Genomic DNA, 23,294 nt, shown 5'->3' on the forward strand with positions numbered 1-23,294 from the left:
CAGTGAGCACCACCCTACCACTGCTGCACACTGATGCGCACACCATCAGCAAGCACAACCCTGCCATTGCTGCACACTGATGCGCACGCCATCAGCGAGCACGACCCTGCCACTGCTGCACACTGATGCGCACACCATCAGCGAGCCTCACCCTGCCACTGCTGCAAACTGATGCGCACGCCATCAGTGAGCACGACCCAGCCTCTTCTGCACACACCATCAACGAGTCTCACCCTGCCACTGCTGCACACTGATGCGCATGCCATCAGTGAGCACGACCCTGCCACTGCTGCACACTGATGCGCACACCATCAGCGAGCCTCACCCGGCCGCTGCTGCATACTGATGCGCACGCCATCAGTGAGCACGACCCTGCCACTGCTGCACACTGATGCGCACACCATCAGTGAGCACGACCCTGCCACTGCTGGACACTGATGCGCACGCCATCAGTGAGCACGACCCTGCCACTGCTGCACACTGATGCGCACACCATCAGTGTGCACGACCCTGCCACTGCTGGACACTGATGCGCACACCATCAGCGAGCCCCGCCCTGCCACTGCTGCACACTGATGTGCACACCATCAGAGAGCACGACCCTGCCACTGCTGCACATTGAAGTGCACACCATCAGTGAGCACGATCCTACCACTGCTGGACACTGATGCATACACCATCAGTGAGCACGACCCTGCCACTGTTGCACACTGATGTGCACAGCATCAGCGAGCCCCACCCTACCACTGCTGCACACTGATGCGCACACCATCAGTGAGGACGACCCTGCCACTACTGCACACTGATGCGCACACCATCAGCGAGCCCCACCCTGCCACTGCTGCACACTGATGCGCACTCCATCAGTTAGCACGACCCTGCCACTGCAGCACACTGATGTGCACACCATCCCTGAACACGACCCTGCCACTGCTGCACACTGATGCGCACACCATCATTGAACCCGACCCTACCACTGCTGCACACTGATGCATACACCATCAGTGAGCACGACCCTGCCACTGCTGCACACTGATGGCAGACCATCAGCGAGCCCCACCATGCCACTGCTGCACACTGATGCGTACACCATCAGTGAAGCCGACCCTACCACTGCTGCTCATTGATGCGCACACCATCAGTGAGCCCCACCCTACCACTGCTGCACACTGATGCGCACACCATCAGTGAGCACGACCCTGCCTCTGTTGCACACTGATGTGCACAGCATCAGCGAGCCCCGCCCTTCCACTGCTGCACACTGATGCGCACACCATCAGTGAGCACGACCCTGTCACTAATGCACACTGATGCGCACACCATCAGTGAGCACGACTCTGCCAGTGCTGCACAATGATGCGCACACCATCAGAGAGCACAACCCTGCCACTGCTGCACACTGATGCGCACACCATCAGCGAGCTTCACCCTGCCACTGCTGGATACTGATGTGCACGCCATCAGTGAGCACGACCCTGCCACTGTTGCACACTGATGTGCACAGCATCAGCGAGCCCCACCCTTCCACTGCTGCACACTGATGTGCACACCATCAGTGAGCACGACCCTGCCACTAGTGCACACTGATGCGCACACCATCAGTGTGCACGACCCTGCCACTGCTGGACACTGATGCGCACACCATCAGCGAGCCCCGCCCTGCCACTGCTGCACACTGATGTGCACACCATCAGAGAGCACGACCCTGCCACTGCTGCACATTGAAGTGCACACCATCAGTGAGCACGATCCTACCACTGCTGGACACTGATGCATACACCATCAGTGAGCACGACCCTGCCACTGTTGCACACTGATGTGCACAGCATCAGCGAGCCCCACCCTACCACTGCTGCACACTGATGCGCACACCATCAGTGAGGACGACCCTGCCACTACTGCACACTGATGCGCACACCATCAGCGAGCCCCACCCTGCCACTGCTGCACACTGATGCGCACTCCATCAGTTAGCACGACCCTGCCACTGCAGCACACTGATGTGCACACCATCCCTGAACCCGACCCTGCCACTGCTGCACACTGATGCGCACACCATCATTGAACCCGACCCTACCACTGCTGCACACTGATGCATACACCATCAGTGAGCACGACCCTGCCACTGCTGCACACTGATGGCAGACCATCAGCGAGCCCCACCATGCCACTGCTGCACACTGATGCGTACACCATCAGTGAAGCCGACCCTACCACTGCTGCTCATTGATGCGCACACCATCAGTGAGCCCCACCCTACCACTGCTGCACACTGATGCGCACACCATCAGTGAGCACGACCCTGCCTCTGTTGCACACTGATGTGCACAGCATCAGCGAGCCCCGCCCTTCCACTGCTGCACACTGATGCGCACACCATCAGTGAGCACGACCCTGTCACTAATGCACACTGATGCGCACACCATCAGTGAGCACGACTCTGCCAGTGCTGCACAATGATGCGCACACCATCAGAGAGCACAACCCTGCCACTGCTGCACACTGATGCGCACACCATCAGAGAGCTTCACCCTGCCACTGCTGGATACTGATGCGCACGCCATCAGTGAGCACGACCCTGCCACTGTTGCACACTGATGTGCACAGCATCAGCGAGCCCCACCCTACCACTGCTGCACACTGATGCGCACGCCATCAGTGAGCATGACCCTGCCACTGCTTCACACTGATGCGCACACCGTCACTGAACCCGACCCTGCCACTGCTGCACACTGATGCGAACACCATCACTGAACCCGACCCTACCACTGCTGCACACTGATGCACACACCATCAGTGAGCACGACCCTGCCACTGCTGCACACTGATGGCACACCATCAGCGAGCCCCACCCTGCCACTGTTGCACACTGATGCGCACACCATCAGTGAAGCTGACCCTACCATTGCTGCACATTGATGTGCACACCACCAGTGATCCCCACCCTACCACTGCTGCACACTGATGCGCACACCATCATTGAGCCCCACCCTACCACTGCTGCACACTGATGCGCACACCATCAGCAAGCACGACCCTGCCACTGCTGCACACTGATGCGCACACCATCAGCGAGCCTCACCCTGCCACTGCTGCATACTGATGCGCACGCCATCAGTGAGCACGACCCTGCCACTGCTGCACACTGATGCGCACACCATCAGCGAGCCTCACCCTGCCACTGCTGCATACTGATGCGCACGCCATCAGTGAGCACGACCCTGCCACTGCTGCACACTGATGCGCACACCATCAGTGAGCACGACCCTGCCACTGCTGGACACTGATGCACACACCATCAGCGAGCCCCACCCTGGCACTACTGCACACTGATGTGCACACCATCAGTGAGCACGACCCTACCACTGTTGGACACTGATGCACACACCATCAGTGAGCACAACCCGGCCACTGTTGCACACTGATGTGCACAGCATCAGCGAGCACGACCCTGCCACTGCTGGACACTGATGCACACACCATCAGCGAGCCCCACCCTGCCACTGCTGCACACTGAAGTGCACACCATCAGTGAGCACGACCCTACCACTGTTGGACACTGATGCACACACCATCAGTGAGCACGAGCCTGCCACTGTTGCACACTGATGTGCACAGCATCAGCGAGCCCCACCCTTCCACTGCTGCACACTGATGCGCACGCCATCAGTGAGCACGACCCTGCCACTACTGCACACTGATGCGCACACCATCAGCGAGCCCCACCCTGCCACTGCTGCACACTGATGTGTACGCCATCAGTGAGCACGACCCTGCCACTGCTGCACACTGATGCGCACACCATCAGTGAAGCCGACCCTACCACTGCTGCACATTGATGTGCACACCACCAGTGATCCCCACCCTACCACTACTGCACACTGATGCGCACACCATCAGTGAGCCCGACCATACCGCTGCTGCACACTGATGCACACACCATCAGTGAGCCCGACCCTGTCACTGCTGGACACTGATGCGCACACCATCAGTGAGCCCCACCCTACCACTGCTGCACACTGATGCGCACACCATCAGCGAGCACGACCCTGCCACTGCTGCACACTGATGCGCACACCATCAGCAAGCACGACCCTGCCACTCCTGCACACTGATGCGCACGCCATCAGCGAGCACGGCCCTGCCACTGCTGCACACTGATGCTCACACCATCAGCGAGCCTCACCCTGCCACTCATGCAAACTGATGCGCACACCATCAGCGAGCACGACCCTGCCACTGCTGCACACTGATGTGCACGCCATCAGTGAGCACGATCCTGCCACTGCTGCACACTGATGTGCACACCATCAACGAGCCTCACCCTGCAATTGCTGCACACTGATGCGCACGCCATCAGTGAGCACGACCCTGCCACTGCTGCACACTGATGCACACTCCATCAGCAAGCCTCACCCTGCCACTGCTGCAAACTGATGCGCACGCCATCATCGAGCACGATCCTGCCACTGCTGCACACTGATGCGCACACCATCAGCGAGCCTCACCCTGCCACTGCTGCACACTGATGCTCACGCCATCAGTGAGCACGACCCTGCCACTGCTGCACACTGATGCGCACACCATCAGCGAGCCCACCCTGCAACTGCTGCACACTGATGCGCACGCCATCAGTGAGCACGACCCTGCCACTGCTGCACACCGATGCGCACACCATCAGCGAGCCTCACCCTGCCACTGCTGCATACTGATGCGCACGCCATCAGTGAGCACGACCCTGCCACTGCTGCACACTGATACGCACACCATCAGTGAGCACGACCCTGCCACTGCTAGACACTGATGCGCACACCATCAGCGAGCCCCACCCTGCCACTGCTGCAGACTGATGTGCACACCATCAGTGAGCACGACCCTGCCACTACTGCACACTGAAGTGCACACCATCAGTGAGCACGACCCTACCACTGCTGGACACTGATGCACACACCATCAGTGAGCACGACCCTGCCACTGTTGCACACTGATGCGCACACCATCAGCGAGCCTCACCCTGCCACTCTTGCAAACTGATGCGCACACCATCAGCGAGCACGACCCTGCCACTGCTGCACACTGATGTGCACGCCATCAGTGAGCACGATCCTGCCACTGCTGCACACTGATGTGCACACTATCAGCGAGCCTCACCCTGCAATTGCTGCACACTGATGCGCACGCCATCAGTGAGCACGACCCTGCCACTGCTGCACACTGATGCACACTCCATCAGCAAGCCTCACCCTGCCACTGCTGCAAACTGATGCGCACGCCATCATCGAGCACGATCCTGCCACTGCTGCACACTGATGCGCACACTATCAGCAAGCCTCACCCTGCCACTGCTGCACACTGTTGCTCACGCCATCAGTGAGCACGACCCTGCCACTGCTGCACACTGATGCGCACACCATCAGCGAGCCCACCCTGCAACTGCTGCACACTGATGCGCACGCCATCAGTGAGCACGACCCTGCCACTGCTGCACACCGATGCGCACACCATCAGCGAGCCTCACCCTGCCACTGCTGCATACTGATGCGCACGCCATCAGTGAGCACGACCCTGCCACTGCTGCACACTGATACGCACACCATCAGTGAGCACGACCCTGCCACTGCTGGACACTGATGCGCACACCATCAGCGAGCCCCACCCTGCCACTGCTGCAGACTGATGTGCACACCATCAGTGAGCACGACCCTGCCACTACTGCACACTGAAGTGCACACCATCAGTGAGCACGACCCTACCACTGCTGGACACTGATGCACACACCATCAGTGAGCACGACCCTGCCACTGTTGCACACTGATGTGCACAGCATCAGCGAGCCCCACCCTACCACTGCTGCACACTGATGTGCACACCATCAGTGAGCACGACCCTGCCACTACTGCACACTGATGCGCACACCATCAGCGAGCCCCACCCTGCCACTGCTGCACACTGATGCGCACACCATCAGCGAGCACGACCCTGACACTGCTGCACACTGATGCGCACACCATCAGCAAGCCCCACCCTACCACTGCTGCACACTGATGCGCACACCATCAGCGAGCCCCACCCTATCACTGCTGCACACTGATATGATATGATATGATAGTTTATTTATATAGCGCCTATACACAATGTGTTTCAAAGCGCTTCAAGGCAAGGGAGGGAACAAGGGAAAATACAATGTCATTCTTACAGGCCATGAACAGTAAGGATGTGAAATTAACTATCATACTCGGCCTGACGACATTTCAGATAGTGCAAGAGCTAAAACATAGATAAGGAATGGAGGGGGAGAGTGGGAAGGAAATGGAAACAGACAGGCGACTACCGTACTAGGCCTGACGATATTTCTGGTAGAGCCGGAAAAAAAACAAGAGGTGAGGGAGAGGGGTGCAGAAAGGTAGGGGAGGAACAAAACAAGCGACTGTCATATTAGGCCTGACGACATTTCAGATAGTGCTGGAGGGGTTTGGGGAGGAAAAAACCAGTAAGGGGAGGGAGGAGGAGACAGACGAGGTTGCTATCATACTAGGTCCAGGGACAATTCTGATATAGTAAGTGCATAGAAGAAAGTAAGGGGAGGAGATGGGAAAAGGGAGAAGGGAAAGGAGGAGAGAACAGAGAGTTAGCAGTCAAAAGAGTGGAGAAGCAAGAGTGGAGAGCGAATACAATTGCAGAAGTCAGTAGTAACACATAATGTTGCAAGCCAGGATACAAGATGAAGATGGGAACAGCATGATTCAGGGCCACCATGAGTACAAGATGCAAAAGAAGTTCAGCATGAGAGTTGAGAAAGGGTGACGCACCATGAATGAATGAAGTCCATAAAAGTCAAATCCAGCATTGTCCACAAGACTGATGCGCACATCATCAGCGAGCCCACCCTGCCACTGCTGCACACTAATGTGCACACCATCAATGAGCACGACCCTGCCACTGCTGCACACTGAAGTGCACACCATCAGTGAGCACGACCCTACCACTGCTGGACACTGATGCACACACCATCAGTGATCACGACCCTGCCACTACTGCACACTGATGCGCACACCATCAGCGAGCCCCACCCTGCCACTTCTGCACACTGATGCGCACGCCATCAGTGAGCACGACCCAGCCACTGCTGCACACTGATGCGCACACCGTCACTGAACCCGACCCTGCCACTGCTGCACACTGATGCGCACACCATCACTGAACCCGACCCTACCACTGCTGCACACTGATGCACACACCATCAGTGAGCACGACCCTGCCACTGTTGCACACTGATGCGCACACCATCAGTGAAGCCGACCCTACCACTGCTGCACATTGATGTGCACACCACCAGTGATCCCCACCCTACCACTGCTGCACACTGATGCGCACACCATCAGCGAGCCTCACCCTGCCACTGCTGCACACTGATGCGCACACCATCAGTGAGCCCGACCCTGTCACTGCTGGACACTGATGCTCACACCATCAGTGATCCCCACCCTACCACTGCTGCACACTGATGCGCACACCATCAGCGAGCACGACCCTGCCACTGCTGTACACTGATGCGCATGCCATCAGCGAGCACGGCCCTGCCACGGCTGCACACTGATGTGCACACCATCAGCGAGCCTCACCCTGCCACTCTTGCAAACTGATGCGCACACCATCAGCGAGCCCCACCCTACCACTGCTGCACTCTGATGCGCACACCATCAGCGAGCACGACCCTGCCACTGCTGCACACTGATGTGCACGCCATCAGCAAGCACGATCCTGCCACTGCTGCACACTGATGCGCACACCATCAGCGAGCCTCACCCTGCCACTGCTGCACACTGATGCACATGCTATCAGTGAGCACGAGCCTGCCACTGCTGCACACTGATGCGCACGCCATCAGTGAGCACGACCCTGCCACTACTGCACACTGATGCGCACTCCATCAGCGAGCCTCACCCTGCCACTGCTACAAACTGATGCGCACGCCATCATCGAGCACGATCCTGCCACTGCTGCACACTGATGCGCACACCATCAGCGAGCCCCACCCTGCCACTGCTGCACACTGATGCGCACGCCATCAGTGAGCACGACCCTGCCACTACTGCACACTGATGCGCACTCCATCAGCGAGCCTCACCCTGCCACTGCTGCAAACTGATGCGCACGCCATCATCGAGCACGATCCTGCCACTGCTGCACACTGATGCGCACACCATCAGCGAGCCTCACCCTGCCACTGCTGCACACTGATGCTCATGCCATCAGTGAGTACGACCCTGCCACTGCTGCACACTGATGCGCACACCATCACTTAACCCGACCCTACCACTGCTGCACACTGATGCACACACCATCAGTGAGCACGACTCTGCCACTGCTGCACGCTGATGGCACACCATCAGCGAGCACGGCCCTGCCACTGCTGCATACTGATGCGCACAACATCAGCAAGCCCCACCCTACCAATGCTGCACACTGATGCGCACACCATCAGTGAGCCCCACCGTACTGCTGCTGCACACTGATGCGCACACAATCAGTGAGCCCCACCCTACCGCTGCTGCACACTGATGCGCACACCATCACTGATCCCCACCCTACCACTGCTGCACACTGATGCGCCCACAATCAGTGAGCCCCACCCTACCGCTGCTGCACACTGATGCGCACACCATCAGTGATCCCCACCCTACCACTGCTGCTCACTGATGTGCACACCATCAGTGAGCACGACCCTGCCACTGCTGGACACTGATGCGCACACCATCAGCGAGCCCACCCTGCCACTGCTGCACACTGATGTGCACACCATCAATGAGCACGACCCTGCCACTGCTGCACACTGAAGTGCACACCATCAGTGAGCACGACCCTACCACTGCTGGACACTGATGCGCACACCATCAGTGAGCACGACCCTGCCACTGCTCGACACTGATGCGCACACCATCAGCGACCCTCACCCTGCCACTGCTGCACATTGATGCGCACGCCATCAGTGAGTATGACCCTGCCACTGCTGCACACCGATGCGCACACCATCAGCGAGCCTCACCCTGCCACTGCTGCATACTGATGCGCACGCCATCAGTGAGCACGACCCTGCCACTGCTGCACACTGATGCGCACACCATCAGTGAGCACGACCCTGCCAATGCTGGACACTGATGCGCACACCATCAGCGAGCCCCACCCTGCCACTGCTGCAGACTGATGTGCACACCATCAGTGAGCACGACCCTGCCACTACTGCACACTGAAGTGCACACCATCAGTGAGCACGACCCTACCACTGCTGGACACTGATGCACACACCATCAGTGAGCACGACCCTGCCACTGTTGCACACTGATGTGCACAGCACCAGCGAGCCCCACCCTACCACTGCTGCACACTGATGTGCACACCATCAGTGAGCACGACCCTGCCACTACTGCACACTGATGCGCACACCATCAGCGAGCCCCACCCTGCCACTGCTGCACATTGATGCGCACGCCATCAGTGAGCACGACCCTGCCACTGCTGCACACTGATGCGCACACCGTCACTGAACCCGACCCTGCCACTGCTGCACACTGATGCGCACACCATCACTGAACCCAACCCTACCACTGCTGCACACTGATGCACACACCATCAGTGAGCACGACCCTGCCACTGCTGCACACTGATGGCACACCATCAGCGAGCCCCACCCTACCACTGCTGCACACTGATGCGCACACCATCAGTGAGCCCCACCCTACCGCTGCTGCACACTGATGCGCACACCATCAGCGATCCCTACCCTACCACTGCTGCTCACTGATGTGCACACCATCAGTGAGCACGACCCTGCCACTGCTGGACACTGATGCGCACACCATCAGCGAGCCCACCCTGCCACTGCTGCACACTGATGTGCACACCATCAATGAGCACGACCCTGCGAGCCCCACCCTACCACTGCTGCACACTGATGCGCACACCATCAATGAGCACGACCCTGCCACTACTGCACACTGATGCGCACACCATCAGCGAGCCCCACCCTGCCACTGCTGCACACTGATTCGCACGCCATCAGTGAGCACGACCCTGCCACTGCTGCACACTGATGCGCACACCGTCACTGAATCCGACCCTGCCACTGCTGCACACTGATGCGCACACCATCACTGAACCAGACCCTACCACTGCTGCACACTGATGCACACACCATCAGTGAGCACGACCCTGCCACTGCTGCACACTGATGGCACACCGTCACTGAATCCGACCCTGCCACTGTTGCACACTGATGCGACACCATCAGTGAAACCGACCCTACCACTGCTGCACATTGATGTGCACACCACCAGTGATCCCCACCCTACCACTGCTGCACACTGATGCGCACACCATCAGTGAGCCCCACCCTACCACTGCTGCACACTGATGCGCACACCATCAGCGGGCACGACCCTGCCACGGCTGCACACTGATGTGCACACCATCAGCGAGCACGACCTTGCCACTGCTGCACACTGATGAGCACACCATCAGCGAGCACGGCCCTGCCACTGCTGCACACTGATGCGCACACCATCAGCGAGCCTCACCCTGCCACTCTTGCAAACTGATGCGCACACCATCAGCGAGCCCCACCCTACCACTGCTGCACACTGATGCGCACACAATCAGCGAGCACGACCCTGCCACTGCTGCACACTGATGCGCACGTGTTAGGCGGAAACCTGTGCAGTTCCCTCTGGGACCACGGCAAAAGATTTAGGACTAGAGGCATTGGCGGGGAACCCACTTGGTAGCAGTCTGTACCACACAGATTCAATTGGTAGCTGTGGCTGAGCAGTCAGACTTCTCTCAAGAAAAGTTGAGCAGTATGTGGAGTATACAAAATAGGGCAATTCTTCACAGCAAGACAAGCAAACACGCAACGAGGCTTAGTGTAAAGATATCAAGGTATTTATTTATAACACAACATCTAGGGAAAACACTAAAGCAAATCACGGCAAACAAATCAAACACAATTACTCTACGAAGTAGAAAACGATCAATCCCCCTAGCAAAATATCGACAACTCTAGGTTCTACTGGTACCACTTATTTTCAGACAGAGGTGTATACCTCAACCTAGATGACACTCGAATATTAGTTAGGAAGGGAGAGAAAAAGATAGGCAGGTTTTGAAATCAACACAGTTCAATCCTACGCGGATAAAATCCAAGGCAGGAAGGCAGGAATCACAGTAGATCATAAAGTTCAGAGGCCAGGCCCACTCGGAGAGAGGCAAGGCACGATGTCCCAAAAAGTCTCTAGTGGAGATGCATTCAAGTCTTTATAGCAAATTGTTATCGGCAGATTGAACCAGTTCAGAACAAAGAAGGAGCAACGCTTGGAGGCGACCCAGCGGAACGGAGAGGATTAAGACACCTCACTCGAACCGAACGAAAGGGAAGCCAGGCGGACACGGTACCTTGTTGTGGAGGGCAGCTCCGGCTTAGGCAGTTGTTCCTGGTGGTGGATGCACGTCGAGTCTTTGCCAAGAGTAGAGATGATCTCCTCGTCGAAGGAAAGTGAAGTCCGGTGCACCACCAGGGAAGAGACCAGCCGCGGAGTGCTCCGTCACAAGGCACCACCTTTTGGTCGCGGTACAGGGGTAGTGGCTATCCGGTTGCCGAGGTGCTCTGCACGGGCAATTCGACCACTGCGTCCTGAGGCGAATAAAAAGCAAAGGGGACTGGTTGTTCCCACCAGTCAGGGGAAGAGACTCTCCGGCAGGGAGATCTCCTCTGTCGTCGGAAAGTGGTGAGTCGGCTCAGCAGGGCTCCACCGGAGGTGTCGTCGTTGCAGGTCGGCTCAGCGTTACCCTCGTCGGATTCTTAGGTCCTGTGGCGACTTCTGAAGATCCAGTCCCAAAAGCCCTGCTTTTATGCAGAAGACCCCCATTCATTCAGCCTAGCTGTCAATCAACACAAGCTAAGTGGTGAGCGGGAACGCTCACCACTTGGGCCAATCACTCCAGAGTGCGACCGGAGTTGCCAAGGCAACTCGGTCCAGGGTGCCTAAACCGCCTCCCACACCCCTGTGGTAACCCAGACAGAATGGCACCACTTTGGAGGGTCTCTGTACAGAGCCTGCCAAAAGTGGAACAAAGGGCTCGACCTTTGACGGCATTTGAAAACCGAGTTCTGGCAGAAAATACCATCCGATAAACTTATTTAAGATAAGGAGACCGGTGGTACGTTAGAGATTAACGAGAAAAAGAGCCAATCTCCAACAATGGGACGAATCCCATAGGGTTATGTTCGGGGTCGAACATAACAGGTAGTTTCCACTGCCACCAGCCAAAACTTGACGAGGGGGGACGGGCCAGTGCCCCCTCGAGTAACAGATCTAGGAGTAATCGAATTACCCCTACTAGTACGTCCACAATAATATGGTTTGTACTTGTTCTGTTAGTAAATTTAGGTCTAGTAAAGCCAATGGTGACTTTACATGCCCGGGGAGAGAGTAGTCAGTCCCTGGGTATGGAGTCTATGGTGGAGGTCCGCTAGGACGCCCCAGTGTTACGGCACGTAGGGTGCGGTGTAACACACATAGAAAAACTTATGAGACCCTATGGAGTAAAAGACCCCATAGCCCATCGAACACATTGACATTTCAAAGGAATTATACACATACATGTCCAAGAGTGGGAGGAAACGAGTCTCACTCTTGGCAGGATGGAAAAAAACAAACTCCCGAAATCCAGCAAAGCTGCTGGGGGACTCACTAGGTTAGGAAATTCAGCCTAAACAGAGAATTCTCCCTAACACTCGCCCCCCCCCAGACTAAGGGACAGGAGGATTTAATCCACTCCTGGATGAATCTCATACCTCTAGTCGATGACATACATCCTAGAGAGACCATCAGCATTTTGGTGGTGACACCCTGACCTGTGCTCAATGGTGAAATCAAACCCTTGCAGGCAGATCGACCATCTCAATAGTTTTGGGTTTTCCCCTTTCATTTGCATTAACCATCTCAAGGGTTGGTGGTCAGTCTGAATAACAAAAGTAGAACCATACAAGTACGGCCTAAACTTCTTCAGAGCCCACACGATAGCAAAGCACTCTCTTTCGATTGTTGCCCACCTTGTTTCAGAATCCTACAGCTTGCGGCTGATGAAGCAACGGGGTGCTCCCTACCTTTCCCATCCAGTTGACTGAGTACGGCACCTATCCCTACATTGGAAGCGTCTGTCTGCACAATGAAGTGTTGGCGGTAATCAGGAGCTCTGAGTACTGGGGCTTGGCAAAGGGCCTTTTTCAGGTTTTCAAAAGCCTGATTGCACTCCTCGTTCCATTTAACCTTTTTAGGGAATTTGGGCGAGGAGATGACATTCAGTGGAGAAGCTATGGTCCCATAGTTCTCTATGAAATTCCTGTAATACCCAGTGAGGCCTAGGAAGGCTCTCACCTGGGTTTGAGTAGTCGGTGTTGTCCAATTTTGCACAGCTTCAATCTTACTGAGCAAAGGCCTTATTTCTCCACCGCCTACCTCATGCCCAAGATAGACTACCTTACTCTGTCCAATTTGGCATTTACTCGCCTTTATGTTCAGATTGGCTCGTCCAAGAGCCTGCAAAACATCTCTCAGGTGGATTACATGTTCTTCCCAGGAATTGCTGAACACTGCAATGTCATCCAAGTATGCCATGCAGAAGTCCTCCATCCCATTCAGAACCTGGTTTACCATCCGTTGGAACGTAGCAGGTGCATTCTTCAATCCGAAAGGCATTACCTTAAACTGGTGTAAGCCAACGGGGGTAGAAAATGCAGTTTTCTCCTTGGCATGGTCTGGCAGGGCTATTTGCCAATAGCCTGACGTCAAGTCAAATGTGCTGAGGAACTTGGCGGCGCCAAGTTTATCCACCAACTCATCTGTTCTTGGCAAAGGGTGGGCATCAGTCTTGGTGACTGCATTAAGAGCTTGATAATCCACGCAGAATCTAAGTTCTTTAGATCCGGCCTTTGGTACTAACACAACTGGGCTAGACCATGGACTAGTAGAGGGCTTTATTACCCCGAGATCGAGCATCTTGCTGACCTCACCTTTGATGTGGGTTTGTACGTTTTCTGACATGCGGTATCCTCTGCTTTTGACTGGCAGACAGTCACCAGTGAGTATGTCGTGCTGGCCCCAAGGGGTCAAGCCTGGTGAAAGCGAGAACAGAGAGGCAAACTGATTCAACATAGATTTGCACTCTTCTTGTTGCTCGGGTGTCAGATTGGAGGAGAGATTCACTCCTTCAATTTTTTCATCTAAAGGTAAGCCTCTGAGGAGATCCGGAAGAGCTTCACTCTCTTCTTCTTCCTCGGAAGATGCTAGAAGCAAAGCTCCTACATCAGGTCGCGAGACATACACTTTAAGTCGGTTGGTGTGAAAGACTGTCGGAGCCTCCTTGGGATTGCCCAAGTCCACCAGATAGTTAAGCTCTCCGAGTTTACCCACTACTCGGTAGGGTCCCATCCACTTATCTTGCAAGGCCCTCTGCCTTGTTGGGATCATAACGAGAACGAGCTGGTCTTGAGCGAACTCAACCATGTTAGCTTTTTGATCATGCCAGTGCTTGACCAATGCTTGTCCAGCTTTCAAGTTATCGTTTGCTTCCGTCATCATGTGCGACATTCTCCTCCGGAGACCTATCACGTAGTCAGTCACTCGGACTGGCTTGGGGGAAGGAGCACTCTCCAACCCCTCCTTAATCAGGGCCAATGGACCTCTGACGGGATGACCATAGAGTAGTTCGAAGGGAGAGTAACCTACTCCCTCCTGAGGGACTTCTCTATAAGCAAAGAGAAGGCATGGCAGTAGAAGGTCCCACTTACGCTTAAGGGGTTCCTCTAAAGCACCTATCATGCTCTTCATGGTTCGGTTGAACCGTTCTACCAACCCATTGGTTTGTGGGTGGTAAGCCGTTGAGAACTTGTAAGTTACTCCGCAGGTTTTCCACATGGCTTTCATGTAGTGGGACATAAAGTTTGACTCCCTGTCAGAGATTACTTCCTTAGGAAACCCGACCCTAGTAAAAATACCAAGGGGGGGCCTTAGCCACAGCCGGAGCTGTAACAGTCCTCATAGGAATTGCCTCAGGATAGATACCTAGTAGCATGGTCTACTACAACAAGTATAAACCTGTTGCCTGAGGAGGTTGGAGGATCAAGGGGACCAACGATGTCAATCCCTACCCTCTCAAATGGGACTCCCACGACTGGGAGAGGCACTAAAGGTGCCACATTCTTGGAGCCAACCTTACCAGAGGTATGGCAGGTGTGGCAGCTCCTGCAGTGTTTTTCTACTTCGGCCCCATCTTTGGCCAATAGAAATAGAGAGAGAGCCTTTCCTTAGTCTTCTTGAAACTCAAGTGACCAGCCAAAGGAATCTCGTGGGCTAACTGCAAGAACTGTGGTCTGTTCTCTTGGGGTACTACAAGTCGTTTGTAGTCTCCAGGTGCAGACTCGGTCGGTTCACTGTAGAAGAGGCCATCTTCCCAGTGCACCCTGTATTTCCCAGGCTCTTGCCCTTCAGCCTGAGCTTCTGCCTGATGGCGAAGACCTTCCAGAGTTGGACATTCTCTCTGTCCCTTACTGAAGTCTGCCCTGCTGGGTCCACCTCCTGCCAGTAAAGACTGCAGCTCAGGATGGTCAACAGGATCCAGATCTCCAATGAGTTCCTGGCCTTCCATTAGCTCTTCCTCAGAGTCTAATTCTACCACGCAGGGTTGTACCTCCCTCTCAGCCTCGGCTGGAGGTGGAGTTACGGGTGTGACGTTGGACAACCGCGGGGAAGTCTGTGTCGGCTGCACTGGAATGCTGGCGGCTGGTTTCGGGATAGAAGTCTTAGGTTTCCCCTTTGCTTCTGATTTCTTGGAGACAGCGGCCGACAATTCCAGTGGAGCAGGAGTGATTTCTTTCTTCATCATCTCCTGGAGAGTACCGCGCATGGTCCTCTCTCTTGCGGGTCTGGTTAGCTCCTGTAACCGTTTGCTAGGAGGTCTGGGAGTATGCGATATTACTCCGAGAGTTTTCAAATCGTTACCCAACAGTACGCGTCCTGGTACCTCACTCTGTATGCTGACAGGTATCTTCACAGTCATGTCACACTGGATGAGAACTGGTAATTGGGGAAGCATCTGCAAAGGCCCTCCAGCAAACTTGGTGAGGCGTTTGGGTGCCTTAGCAACATCCTCAACCTGAAAAAATGATTTATCCACCACAGTTATGCTGGCCCCAGTGTCCCTAATGGCAGGAGTCTCCTGACCATTCACCTGGACACTGTCCTTATAATACTCTTTAGTATTATCGGGGATAGAATTATAGACATCTAAATTCTGTTGTTCCCACAACCCCAGAGATACTAAAGAAATGCTGGCTGAGACTCCAATGGGTTTGTCAGCTAGCAGTAGAAAGTTTCCACTTGCCATTTGGAGTTCCTCCTCTGGAGCGAAGGCTAAGGAGACAAGCTGGACCCCTGAAGGTTTACCCTTACATCTGGGATCTCCTTTCACGTGGTCAGTCGAGCCACAAACAAAGCATTTACCGAATGCTTTCTGGAATGGTGGCTTGTTCTGACCTCCTTCCGGTTTGGCACCAGAAGACACACTGCTGTGGTTTTCCCGGTGGCTTACCCTTCTGGTTTTGTTTGGGGCCCTCTTTGGAAGGTGAGTTATTCAAATTCTCTTTTGAGTCTTTTTTAGGCTGTTTTCCCTCATCCTTTTTCTGAGTTGCCCCAGACTCCTTATGAGTAGCCCTGTTGGCAACCCACAAGTCAGCAGCCTTAGCTAGTGCCCTGGAATCCAATTCCTTTGAATCAGCCAAGTGCTGTCTGAGCTCAGGAGAACAAGCATCATAAATAGACTCCAACATAACAAGATTTCTCATACCCTCATAAGTGTTCACTTTGTAACCCTTAATCCATCCCTCTAAGTTTTTCAACCCTTCACTCACCCAGGTAGCCCAAGGGGTACCATTATGCTTTTTGAGGGTTCTAAACCTCTTAAGATACTGGGAAGGGGTCTTCCCGAATCGAGCTATCAAAGCTAGTTTCACACTTTCGTAATCTGTCTTATCAGCCTCCCCCAACTCCATTACCACATCAGTCGCAACAGGAGGGAGCCTAGAGAACAACCAGGGAAGCAAAGCATTCCCGGTGATGTCCTGGAGCCCATGATTGTATTCAAACAGTTTCAGCCAATCCAACACATCCAATCTCGGTTCATACATACCCACTAATTCCTTCAGCATCCGGAGTCTTTTGGGACTGGAGCTCCTAGAGGAACCAGAGGAGAGAGAAGCATTTTCCATAGACAACTTTTTCATCTCTAATTCGTGATTAAGTTCTATTTCTCTGAGTCTTAACTCAGCTTGCTTCTGCTCAGCCTGGGCATTCATCCGTCTGAACTCGAGTTCTTGGTTTCGTTCAGATTGAGCCAAGAACCGTTTGTATTCTAGTTCGAGCTTCATTTTTTCAAGTTCAAAATAAGCAGGGTTACTTGTGGGACCTGGTATGGGCCCCGTAGGCACAGCTGGTAAGGCAGGTAGAGGAGCGGGGGAGACAGTTTCATTAGCCTCTCCGTCCTCGTCAGCCTCTTCATCGCTATTATCAGAATTACGATTCAGATCAACACCATTACTGTCGTCTACATTCGCTGGGGAGATTGGTTCCTCTGAACCAGGACCCAGACTTTGGTTCGCCAGCAATCTCTCTATTAGTTCTAACTTCTTGCCTCTTACAAAAAGATTTGCTTGCCTACAGAGAGCTCGCAAACTCTCAGTATTTTCACCTGACAAAGACTCCTGACTGTAAGTTTCCATCGTAGACATGTTTTTTGAAAGTTGCTTTTTGTGCAAAGTTTTGTGGTTAGTTATCCTACAGTGTCAAAAAGCACTCTAAACTGTATACTCGATACAAATCCCACCGCTGTACACCAGTGTTAGGCGGAAACCTGTGCAGTTCCCTCTGGGACCACTGCAAAAGATTTAGGACTACAGGCGTTGGCGGTGAACCCACTTGGTAGCAGTCTGCACCACACAGATTCACTTGGTAGCTGTGGCTGAGCAGTCAGACTTCTCTCAAGAAAAGTTGAGCAGTATGTGGAGTATACAAAATAGGGCAATTCTTCACAGCAAGACAAGCAAACACGCAACAAGGCTTAGTGTAAAGATATCAAGGTATTTATTTATAACACAACATCTAGGGAAAACACTAAAGCAAATCACGGCAAACAAATCAAACACAATTACTCTACGAAGTAGAAAACGATCAACCCCCTAGCAAAATATCGACAACTCTAGGTTCTACTGGTACCACTTATTTTCAGACAGAGGTGTATACCTCAACCTAGATGATACTCGAATATTAGTTAGGAAGGGAGAGAAAAAGATAGGCAGGTTATGAAATCAACACTGTTCAATCCTACGCGGATAAAATGCAAGGCAGGAAGGCAAGAATCACAGTAGATCATAAAGTTCAGAGGCCAGGCCCACTCGGAGAGAGGCAAGGCGCGATGTCCCAAAAAGTCTCTAGTGGAGATGCATTCAAGTCTTTATAGCAAATTGTTATCGGCAGATTGAACCAGTTCAGAACAAAGAAGGAGCAACGCTTGGAGGCGACCCACCGGAACGGAGAGGATTAAGACACCTCACTCGAACCGAACGAAAGGGAAGCCAGGCGGACACGGTACCTTGTTGTGGAGGGTAGCTCCGGCGGGGGCAGTTGTTCCTGGTGGTGGATGCACGTCAGGTCTTTGCCAAGAGTAGAGATCATCTCGTCGTCGAAGGAAAGTGAAGTCCGGTGCACCACCAGGCAAGAGACCAGCCGCGGAGTGCTCCGTAACAAGGCACCACCTTTTGGTCGCGGTACAGGGGTAGTGGCTATCCGGTTGCTGAGGTGCTCTGCACGGGCAATTTGACCACTGCGTCCTGAGGCGAATAAAAAGCAAAGGGGACTGGTTGTTCCCACCAGTCAGGGGAAGAGACTCTCCGGCAGGGAGATCTCCTCTGTCGTCGGGAAGTGGTGAGTCGGCTCAGCAGGGCTCCACCGGAGGTGTCGTCGTTGCAGGTCGGCTCAGCGTTACCCTCGTCGGATTCTTAGGTCCTGTGGCGACTTCAGAAGATCCAGTCCCAAAAGCCCTGCTTTTGTGCAGAAGACCCCCATTCATTCAGCCTAGCTGTCAATCAACACAAGCTAAGTGGTGAGCGGGAACGCTCACCACTTGGGCCAATCACTCCAGAGTGCGACCGGAGTTGGCAAGGCAACTTGGTTCAGGGTGCCTAAAACCCCTCCCACACCCCTGTGGTAACCCAGACAGAATGGCACCACTTTGGAGGGTCTCTGTACAGAGCCCGCCAAAAGTGGAACAAAGGGCTCGACCTTTGGTTTAGGAGTCACAGAGACGAACACAGATGCCATTTAAAAACCGAGTTCTGGCAGAAAATACCATCCGATAAACTTATTTAAGATAAGGAGACCGGTGGTATGTTAGAGATTAACGAGAAAAAGAGCCAATCTCCAACAATGGGACGAATCTCATAGGGTTATGTTCAGGGTCGAACATAACAAGTAGTTTCCACTGCCACCAGCCAAAACTCGACGAGGGGGAACGGGACAGTGCCCCCTCGAGTAACAGATCTAGGAGTAATCGAATTACCCCTACTAGTACGTCCACAATAAGATGGTTTGTACTAGTTCTGTTAGTAAATTTAGGTCTAGTAAAGCCAATGGTGACTTTACATGCCCGGGGAGACAGTAGTCAGTCCCCGGGTATGGAGTCTATGGTGGAGGTCCGCTAGGACGCCCCAGTGTTACGGCACGTAGGGTGCAGTGTAACTCACATAGATAAACTTATGAGACCCTATGGAGTAAAAGACCCCATAGCCCATCGAACACATTGACATTTCAAAGGAATTATACACATACATGTCCAAGAGTGGGAGGAAAAGAGTCTCACTCTTGGCAGGATGGAAAAAAACAAACTCCCGAAATCCAGCAAAGCTGCTGGGGGGCTCACTAGGTTAGGAAATTCAGCCTAAACAGAGAATTCTCCCTAACAGCACGCCATCAGCGAGCACGATCCTGCCACTGCTGCACACTGATGCGCACAGCATCAGCGAGCCTCACCCTACCACTGCTGCATATTGATGCGCACACCACCAGTGATCCCCACCCTACCACTGCTGCACACTGATGCGCACACCATCAGTGAGCCCGACCCTACCGTTGCTGCACACTGATGCGCACACCATCAGTGAGCCCGACCCTGTCACTGCTGGACACTGATACGCACACCATCAGTGAGCCCCACCCTACCACTGCTGCACACTGATGCGCACACCATCAGTGAGCATGACCCTACCACTGCTGCACACTGATGCGCACACCATCAGCGAGCACGACCCTGCCACTGCTGCACACTGATGCACAGGCCATCAGCGAGTACGACCCTGCCACTGCTGCACACTGATGTACACACCATCAGCGAGCCTCACCCTGCCACTGCTGCAAACTGATGCGCACACCATCAGTGAGCCGAACCCTACCGCTGCTGCACACTGATGCACACACCATCAGTGAGCCCGACCCTGTCACTGCTGGACACTGATGCGCACGCCATCAGTGAGCCCCACCCTACCACTGCTGCACACTGATGTGCACGCCATCAGTGAGCACCACCCTACCACTGCTGCACACTGATGCGCACACCATCAGCGAGCACGACCCTGCCACTGCTGCACACTGATGCGCACGCCATCAGCGAGCACAACCCTGCCACTGCTGCACACTGATGCGCACACCATCAGCGAGCCTCACCCTGCCACTGCTGCAAACTGATGCGCACGCCATCAGTGAGCACGACCCAGCCACTTCTGCGCACACCATCAACGAGTCTCACCCTGCCACTGCTGCACACTGATGCGCACGCCATCAGTGAGCACGACCCTGCCACTGCTGCACACTGATGCGCACACCATCAGCGAGCCTCACCCGGCCGCTGCTGCATACTGATGCGCACGCCATCAGTGAGCACGACCCTGCCACTGCTGCACACTGATGCACACACCATCAGTGAGCACGACCCTGCCACTGCTGGACACTCATGCGCACACCATCAGCGAGCCCCACCCTGCCACTGCTGCACACTGATGTGCACACCATCAGTGAGCACGACCCTGCCACTGCTGCACACTGAAGTGCACACCATCAGTGAGCACGACCCTACCACTGCTGGACACTGATGCACACACCATCAGTGAGCACGACCCTGCCACTGTTGCACACTGATGTGCACAGCATCAGCGAGCCCCACCCTACCACTGCTGCAAACTGATGCGCACACCATCAGTGAGGACGACCATGCCACTACTGCACACTGATGTGCACACCATCAGCGAGCCCCACCCTGCCACTGCTGCACACTGATGCGCACGCCATCAGTGAGCACGACCCTGCCACTGCAGCACACTGATGTGCACACCGTCCCTGAACCCGACCCTGCCACTGCTGCACACTGATGCGCACACCATCACTGAACCCGACCCTACCACTGCTGCACACTGATGCATACACCATCAGTGAGCACGACCCTGCCACTGCTGCAAACTGATGGCACACCATCAGCGAGCCCCACCCTGCCACTGCTGCACACTGATGCGTACACCATCAGTGAAGCCGACCCTACCACTGCTGCACATTGATGCGCAACCATCAGTGAGCCCCACCCTACCACTGATGCACACTGATGCGCACACCATCAGTGAGCACGACCCTGCCACTGTTGCACACTGATGTGCACAGCATCAGCGAGCCCCACCCTGCCACTGCTGCACACTGATGTGCACACCATCAGTGAGCCCCACCCTGCCACTGCTGCACACTGATGTGCACACCATCAGTGAGCCCCACCTTGCCACTGCTGGACAATGGCACACACTCCATTGATGAGACCCGCACGATCACTGGAGCACACTGATGCGCACACCATCAGTGAGCACGACCCTGTCACTGCTGCACACTGATGCCACACCATCAGCGAGCCCCACCCTGCCACTGCTGCACACTGATGCACACACCATCAGTGAGCCCCACCCTACCACTGCTGCACACTGATGCGCACACCATCAGCGAGCACGGCCCTGCCACTGCTGCACACTGATGCGCACACAATCAGCGAGCACGACCCTGCCACTGCTGCACACTGATGCGCACGTCATCAGCGAGCACGATCCTGCCACTGCTGCACACTGATGCGCACAGCATCAGCGAGCCTCACCCTGCCACTGCTGCACACTGATGCGCACGCCATCAGTGAGCACGACCCTGCCACTGCTGCACACTGATGCGCACACTATCAGCGAGCCTCACCCTGCCACTGCTGCACACTGATGCGCACACCATCAGCAAGCTTCACCCTGCCACTGCTGCACACTCATGCGCACACCATCACTGAACCCGACCCTACCACTGCTGCACACTGATGCACACACCATCAGCGAGCCTCATCCTGCCACTGCTGCATACTGATGCGCACACCATCAGTGAAGCCGACCCTACCACTGCTGCACATTGATGTGCACACCACCAGTGATCGCCACCCTACCACTTCTGCACACTGATGCGCACACCATCAGTGAGCCCCACCCTACCACTGCTGCACACTGATGCGCACACCATCAGCGAGCACTTCCCTGCCACTGCTGCACACTGATGCGCACACCATCAGCGAGCATGACCCTGCCACTGCTGCACACTGATGCGCACGTCATCAGCGAGCACAATCCTACCACTGCTGCACACTGATGCGCACAGCATCAGCGAGCCTCACCCTGCCACTGCTGCACACTGATGCGCACGCCATCAGTGAGCACGACCCTGCCACTGCTGCACACTGATGCGCACACTATCAGCGAGCCTCACCCTGCCACTGCTGCACACTGATGCGCGCGCCATCAGCGAGCATGAGCCTGCCACTGGTGCACACTGATGCGCATGCCATCAGTGAGCACGACCCTGCCACTGTTGCACACAGATGCGCACACCATCAGTGAAGCCGACCCTACCACTGCTGCACATTGATGTGCACACCACCAGTGATCCCCACCCTACCACTTCTGCACACTGATGCGCACACCATCAGTGAGCCCCACCCTACCACTGCTGCACACTGATGCGCACACCATCAGCGAGCACGGCCCTGCCACTGCTGCACACTGATGTGCACACCATCAGCGAGCACGACCCTGCCACTGCTGCACACTGATGCGCACGTCATCAGCGAGCACG

Source organism: Ambystoma mexicanum, chromosome 6p, assembly GCF_040938575.1.
Source record: "Ambystoma mexicanum isolate Mex_15411 chromosome 6p, UKY_AmexF1_1, whole genome shotgun sequence".
Lineage (NCBI taxonomy): Eukaryota > Metazoa > Chordata > Amphibia > Caudata > Ambystomatidae > Ambystoma > Ambystoma mexicanum.